This window comes from Diadema antillarum, unplaced genomic scaffold (genome assembly GCF_040938485.1).
Source record: "Diadema antillarum isolate AM-2024a unplaced genomic scaffold, OU_Dant_1.0 seq00002003_RagTag, whole genome shotgun sequence".
Lineage (NCBI taxonomy): Eukaryota > Metazoa > Echinodermata > Echinoidea > Diadematoida > Diadematidae > Diadema > Diadema antillarum.
The window spans coordinates 22,823-30,619 of NW_027272659.1; the positions used below are offsets into that span (position 1 = coordinate 22,823).

At 40.4% G+C, this 7,797-nt stretch overlaps 1 pseudogene; it reads left to right on the plus strand.

The window, feature by feature from the left end:
* Nucleotides 1–4,460: 4,460 nt before the first annotated feature.
* On the plus strand, nucleotides 4,461–7,137 carry LOC139713561 (uncharacterized; annotated as a pseudogene).
* Nucleotides 7,138–7,797: the final 660 nt, after the last annotated feature.

Genomic DNA, 7,797 nt, shown 5'->3' on the forward strand with positions numbered 1-7,797 from the left:
AGTGCCTTGGCTACGTCCTTTTCGTACACAGTGCCCAGAACTCTTGACGACGTTTTCCCCATCTATATAGTGAAAAAAAAAAAAACAGTCGATGAAGTTTTAGTTGAAAATGACAATTTTTTTCAATACATGTACCAAGGTTTGTGAAATAGGACTTTTGGTATCAAAGGATTTTTGCACTAATTCTGATCAGCAGATATAAAGCCCATGTAGCATATCTTGGCCTGCTTTACCAGAAATAAGAAATCACCTGTAATTTTTTTCTCCCAAATCGCAATATTATGAGTTCAAGGTGGGGACAAACTGTCGACTTGTAAACATTATGCCTCCGGTAAGAATGAATGACTAGATAAACAAATGAATAAATAAATGAACGAAGAAATAAATAAATAAATAAAGGCTGAAACCAGCCACATCTATGCAAATCTCAACCACAAATCTTCATTTTTACATCTATGTAACAAAGCTTGGAATCTGAAGGACAAGACAATACTAAGTCTTAAACTTGATAATTAAGTAGCAATACACAAGCAGCATTACGGTTCCTTGCAGTCATACACTTCCATATCCTTGAATGATACGTGAGTTCAGAATGATAGTACTAGGCGTGAAAAAAACCTCACTGATGAGATTACAAAAACAAACAAAAACAGATACAAAAACGAAATGTTAATGGTATGGTTACGCTGCACTAAATACGCATTTGTACTACAAAGAAACTGCCGATTTAAAGGTTTCTACCTCTGACATCTGATGACCTTTAGAGGTCAATGACCTCAAAATATCGTAATATTAATTGTGACCGTGCACCTCAAAACGAACATAAAGTCGCGCACACTGGTTTTGCGTGAGGACTGAAAATAAGTGAAATGGGTCAACCTAGCCGAACTTGACTTTTTCATATTTTCTGAAAGAGCAGGTCTTCTTTTACATTATGCTAAAATTTGGTATCATAAAACGGGCAGGAAAGTGTGTTTTTTAGCAGTTTATCTGGAACATTTTTGGTAGAATAGTGTGATTAGGTGTGTCTTTAGAATCCCTTTTTAATTTCTTAAAAACTTTGTCCACACTCTTCACTTTCAACTCTAATAACTTTTGAAAGGATAGTGCTACTGCTTTGAAAGTTGGCATTAAATATGGAAAGAACGTGCTAATGAGGCAAGCTTAATTTCAGTTTAATCTGATAATCCCTTCATTGTCGTTACTCTGGTGGTTTACTTCCTGTTTTTTGTCCCATTCATCGCACATCCAGCACGGTTTGGTAAAGATTAAGCGCTTGAATAGACACTGTACTTCAAAGCCTCTTTTCTCAGTTCACACTTTTCCTGAGTTTGTGCTTTCTTTCCAATATTTAGATAGGTTAGGAGAGTCCATTTGATTTGAGTTATACATCATTTTAAAGCTTAAAGTCTGCTGTTTCAGAATATGGTCTTAACTGAAAATTCATGTCTGGCGACTTTTTGTTTGTTTTGAGGTGCAGGGTCACAATTTGTGATGTTATTAGTTAATGATAAACATGGTTAAGATGTGCAAAACAAGCATATCTGTTTTACAATGAAACTGTCTTCATTTTCCAAAGAGCACAGACAGTTTCTACCTTTGAATAGTTATATTAGCTTACACTTTTCTATGTGAACTCTTCCTATTTCTATTGAGTGTCATTATATAAATCTACATTTCATCGAAGGTAGACATAAAATACTTACTTTGTAGTGAAAGGCGTTTGACACATCCCTACAAGGACCTTCGTAAGTTAATTTGAATGGATATGGCTTCTGTAAATATGCAATGATATTAAGAGTTGAAATCACGTGATTTTCGTTTTGAACAGCCAGAAAGCAAAACAGTTATACGTATAATGCGAGGTGCACGAATAGAAACGCGTGGAGCTTATCTCCCTGAGATTGACGTATGCACAAGCGCGCAGGGGAAAAGAAGATGCCTCCCGACCAAAGAGATTTTTTTTTTCTCCTCTCCACCACTTAGACCTTCTGGGGAAAAGCTCTTAGACCCCGTTTACAATGCGAGACTCAGCCGCGACTCGGCCCAGCCCCGGTTCAGTGTAAACGGGCAAAAGGCCAAATGCGAGGCCAAAATTGGCCTCGCATTTGGCCTCGCTCTGGAGGTGGTCTCGGCCGCGGCCGAGCCGCGGCCGAGCCCGGCCTTTTCTCAGTGTAAACGCAAACTGGGCCAAATGCGCCGCGAATTTTAGTCTGGCTTCCAAACCCTCTGCCTGTACTACTTCGCTGTTCCGGATATTAACCCCCTCAACATCGAAAACTAGTATAGTTTAAGGTGGTTTTGTCCTGCAAAGGATTTTTTTTTTTTCATTCGGCAAAGGCCTTTGCCCGAACGGCGACCTCGTCGCCACGGAATTCATTCGGCAAAGGGTCTGAAAACCAGACAATACCAAATTGCATTTGTTTCCAAGCAGAGCGCCACTGCGACAAAATATTGAAAGGTTGGAATCAAAAGCACGGCCGAGCCCTGCAGTGTAAACGGACAAAATTGCGGGGCCCGGCCTCGTAATTCAGGCTGGGCTTGGCCGCGGCTCGGCCGCGGCTCGGCCCAGCCACGCACTGTAAACGGGGTCTTAGGCGGCGACACTTGCCTGATCACTCGCTTGCGATCATTTTCCCGCTGTTCCCGCCGACCCGCTACTGCTGTGGTTCACCCTCTGCTTGGCCCGGCGCATGGCCCGGCGCCGTCGCCATGGCCTGCCCTGCATGACGAACGGGGGTAACGCGGCCAGATGTTATGGAGAAAGGAAAAACAACATATTTCCACTTTTCGATGAAAAGTGAACTTGACATGCCTCTTTCAGAATTCAAGAGGAAAATATTATCCTTAACATATAATACGTCAGTAACAAGTCAATGTAGTTTGTACTCTTCAATAAATCAAATTTTGTGGAATTCTCGTCATATTTTCTTTCTAGCGTTCTACTTTCGTGACATCACAAACCGTGGTAATCTTCTCATCCAGCAGTGCCTGCGCAGAAACTTCAACAATTCATAACTATTGAATGGATTGTTCGATTTCCTCGAACTTTTACTGATGTGTTCTCATGTTATTGCTGCATTCACTCAATCCACATGTCTATAAACTATACGTTCACTGATAATCGACCATATCGAAGGATTTTACGCGATTAACGGAAAATTGGGGGATGGAGACATTCTTAACTCATTCATCTGAATAATCCAAACAAACTACAGCATACGAGAACAGTCTTGCAGAATTAAAAACTTCAAAATTTCATAACTGCCCTAATTTTTCTCCGATTTTGATCAAAAGCTGTCATTGAAAGATTTTACTCTTTCTTATCAAACTATCGACTGGCATGTAATTTCCCTTTAATGTATTTTCTGAAATGCAATACTGTTGGTCTGTATATCTGTATAATTATGTCTGTAAGTCAAGAAGAAAAAAGTAGTAAAAACGACGAGGCGTATGCACAGGCCCACATGTTTTGACCCTGGATCTCGTGTTTGCGAATCCTAAACCTCATTCACTTTACCACTTTTAGGAACGTTTAGATAGAAATGTCACAACTGCAATGGGAAAACCTACACAGACTCATATCAAAAATGAGGTAGATCATGCTTGTCAAGTTAGTGGGTAAACGTTGCCTTTGTTTTGTTGTGCTGTTTTACCATTTGTGACCGTGCGTCACAAAGCGAACAAAAAGTCGCACACTAAAAATAAGAAAAATGGGTCAACCCAGCCGATCTTGACTTTTTCATATTTTCTGAAAGAGCAAGTCGTCTTTTACATTATGCTAAAATTTTGGATCATAAAATGGGCAGGAAAGTGTGTTTTTTAGCAGTTTATTTCGAAAATTTTTGGTAGAATAGTGTGATTAGGTGTGTCTTTAGAGTCCCCTTTTCATTTCTGAAAAACCTTGTAAACACTCTTCACTTTCAACTCTAATAACTTTTGAGAGGATAATGGTACTGCTTTCGAAGTTGGCGTTATGGAGAGAATGTGTTGATGAGGCATGTACAGTTTCGTTTTAATCTGATAATCCCTTCATTGTTGTTACTCCGGTGGTTTACTTCTTGTTTTTTGTCCCATTCATCGCACAGCCAACGCGGCTTGGTAAAGATTAAGCGCTTGAATAGACACTGTACTTCAGAGCCTCATTTCTCAGTTCACACTTTTTCTAAGTATGTGCTTTCTTTCCAATATTTAGATATGTTAGGAGAGTCCATTTGATATGAGCTATACACCATTTTAAAGCTGAGACTCTGCTCTTTCAGAATAGGCCTATTGTCTTAACTTAAATTTCATGTCCGGCGACTTTTTGTTTGTTTTGTGGTGCAGGGTCGCATATGTTGGCCGGAGAATACCTTACTATATAGACAGGCAGACTGCACATTTCAGGTCAAAATATAGCTGTGTGGCGATATCTAACCAAATCCGGGTCCAAATGCTGATTATGTCTACAAACAAACACAAAAGACAAGATACCGGACACTACAAACGTTCCGATAGGTATCCAAAAACTCCAACTATCCTGTCTGCATAGCGTGATCTTTGAGGTGGACCTGGGCGACTCTGTATACGACTTCAACAGGTTCTCTGTAAGCGACATGTGCACACTGCTCAGGAAGTGGAACAACTGGTGCTATGAGATACTCAGCTCTGAAGCCAAAGTGATGTTCAACTTCATAGATATGCCCGACGTCATGGCTAAACACTCTTTCCGACTCTTTGAGGTGGTATGCTTCCTTGCCAATCTGCCTCCAAATCTACGTCCTTTTGGTAGGCCCCTATTTTGTTTGAGGAGCCCAGAGGCAAATCCCTGCAGGAGGAGTGCGGCATGTGGGCGCGGTACATCCGCAAAATCACGGACGACAACCGGTGGACGGGACATCTGCTAGTTCACGTTCATGAAAAGTTTGGCTGCTGCGATGCAACTGCGCTACAGGTGAGTCGAATATTGAACAAATCGCTAAGTGATAAGTGTTTTAGACTTCTCATGTGATATATGATTGGGAGTCCAAACCTTCTATAAAGTAGGTTCTAATCAATATCTACTACCTAGACTCATCATGCAAACCAAATTGTCTACTGAGAGACATACCGAATTATATGTCACGTAAAATACCGATTTTGCAGGTAATGCCTCCTTAAATCATTTTCATTCATTCCACCTTATACTTGTATGTATATATGTTTCTGAATTGTATTGTAATGGCCTTTATAGAAGTATGCCCAGTATAAAACACACACACACCAAAGCTAAATCAGCCAGCATAAGCGGAAGCAATTTAGTCAAATTCTTCTAAACAATATTGTTCAAAATTTCACTTCTTACGACTTCATCATAAAAATTCTAAAACATTTTTTGGACTTATTGAATATTGACGTGGACTGTCGACATATTTACAATAGGATGGACTCAAATATCTCCTGTAGGAGAATAAATCTGTATTCAAGACTTGATTCAATGCAAAAAAAAAAAAAAAAAATCACAATAAACTCACATCATCTCTGTCACTGTTAAAGGGATGGTACAGTATTGGTGAAGATGAGAATTAGGCTTTTAACATTTTGCGAGATACCAAAAAAGCACTTCTGGAATAGTACAGAGCATACCACTTTAAGAGGAATTCAAAGTTTATTTGATGGAAATCGGGTGTGGAATGACTGAAGCATCCAAAAACAAAGTAAAACAAAGCGATCGTAATAAAAGGTGGGTCCCACACTTTATTAGAATCTCTCTGTATTGGATATCTCAGCCATTTCCAAACCAATTTTCATCAAATTAATGTTGAATTCCTCATGGAATTACATGTTCTTTCTTATTTCATAAATGGTTTCTCATTGTCTCACCCAAAAATGTTAGAAATCTAAACTTAGGTCCCAACCAAAACTATACGATCCCTTTAAGATACTTCCCATTCAAATCTTTGAATCTGGAGCTCGTGCAGACTTAACTCAGATGAAAAACGTGTTAATTGGTGTCAATTGGTGCAATCATAAATATGATGCCAGACAGTTTGCGACTCCTGTCAGCAATCGAGCAAAAACTGAAAATTAATTCCAGTTAATTTCAATTACATCAAATCCAAATTCAAGGCTCTGATGGATGGTGCGAACGGCATCCCTGGCCAGTGTTGCGCGGAGGGTGCTATCATTAGTAACGCTTTATCCTGTGTCACTCTGATGAATCTCATTCGCCTCGGCAACAAAGATGTCCTCAAGAAGTATAACTGCACCTACCTTCGTCAGGCCGCCATCAACGTCACCAAAATCACAACAGGGACAAACCCACACATCAAGAATCCGATTTTCGGAGCGCGCGCAATCGATTTCGTCTACGACCTCCAGCCTGACGAGTTCGACTTGGCCAAGTTTTTTGGCGAGAAGGCACCTGTGAGGATCACCACCATGGCCAGCAAGGGGGTGATCCTTCAGAGATTAGTTGATCTCTTTGGAGAGAATTCACAGTTCACCTTGGAATTGGCCAACAAGATGAAGGAGCTTATTCTTGAAGATCTGCGGACGGGCAGGTGAGAGAACTCACTGCAGAGTTTAGCATATAGTTATCGTTGGTTATGGAGAGAATTTGATATGATAGATAGGCCTACAGTATCGGTTTTCAGAAACTTTGCCACTCAATTCAGTCTGACTAACGATTGAATAATAATAGCTATTGATTACACTGACATGTTGGTTGCTTTAACTTTTCGATATGTATTTTACATATTTTATCCCATGTTATGTAGGAAGGAAGAGTACATGAGTGTGGTGGGTCTGGCCTTGCTATTTGATCGGGCCGCAGGATGTCTTGACGTGAGGATGAGAGATGCCATTAGATCAAGTTAAAGTGAACAGTCCACATACCAAGAACCTGCTGGCTAAAGTCCGCGAGATTTGAGATGAATAGGACCTCACGAAAGAAGCGAAAAGTGACGAGATGCTGTAGTTCGACTCTTTCTACAACGGCTTCATGGCGCCCTACTTCTCCTGCTATCGCTGTTCCAACACCAAGAAGGCCCTTTCCGCCATCGACATGGACAACGAAGGCATGGTAGACACATCGGTGACGTGGAAGAGTTGTTTGACATCACCTTCCGGAAAGGCGTTATCCCAGCCATGCAAGATGAATTTCTAAAAACCACTTAAACGTCCCTATAACACAGATTCACCTACTATCATGACTATAGCCTTGGTAACTAGTATTATTTTCTTTTGGGGATGTTTGCTAGATATTCGTATACGGTATTTTAGGCCTACATGTATTACTTGAATTGTGACATCGCATATAACACGGAATCATATCTATTATGCATTTACGTCATACACTCTAAGAAAAAAAGGTTCTTTTGAGCACCATTAAATGGTTCTCAGCACTGTCACAATAGCGACACCCTTTTTGGTGCTCGTGAGAACCTTTTCTAAATGGTGCTTGTCGGCACCTTTTGCAAAAGGTGCCCATTAGAACCTTTTTCCCGATGAAATGGTGCTCGTGAGTACCATTTAAAAGGTGCCCATGGGCACCTTTTTGACTAAAGATGGGCACCTTTTTGACTCTTTTCAAAAGGTGCTCATGAGAACCATTTCATTGGAAAAGGTTCTAATGGGCACCATTGTTAAAAGGTGCTGACAGGCACCATTTAAAAAAGGTTCTCACAGGCTCCAAAAAAGGTGTCGCTATTGTGACAGTGCTGAGAACCATTTAATGGTGCTCAAAAGAACCTTTTTTTTTTTTTCTTAGAATGTAGTACAGTTGTATGTGAATTGATGTCTGTGTATTTTTGGTGTGTTTCACATGCAGTGCTGGTA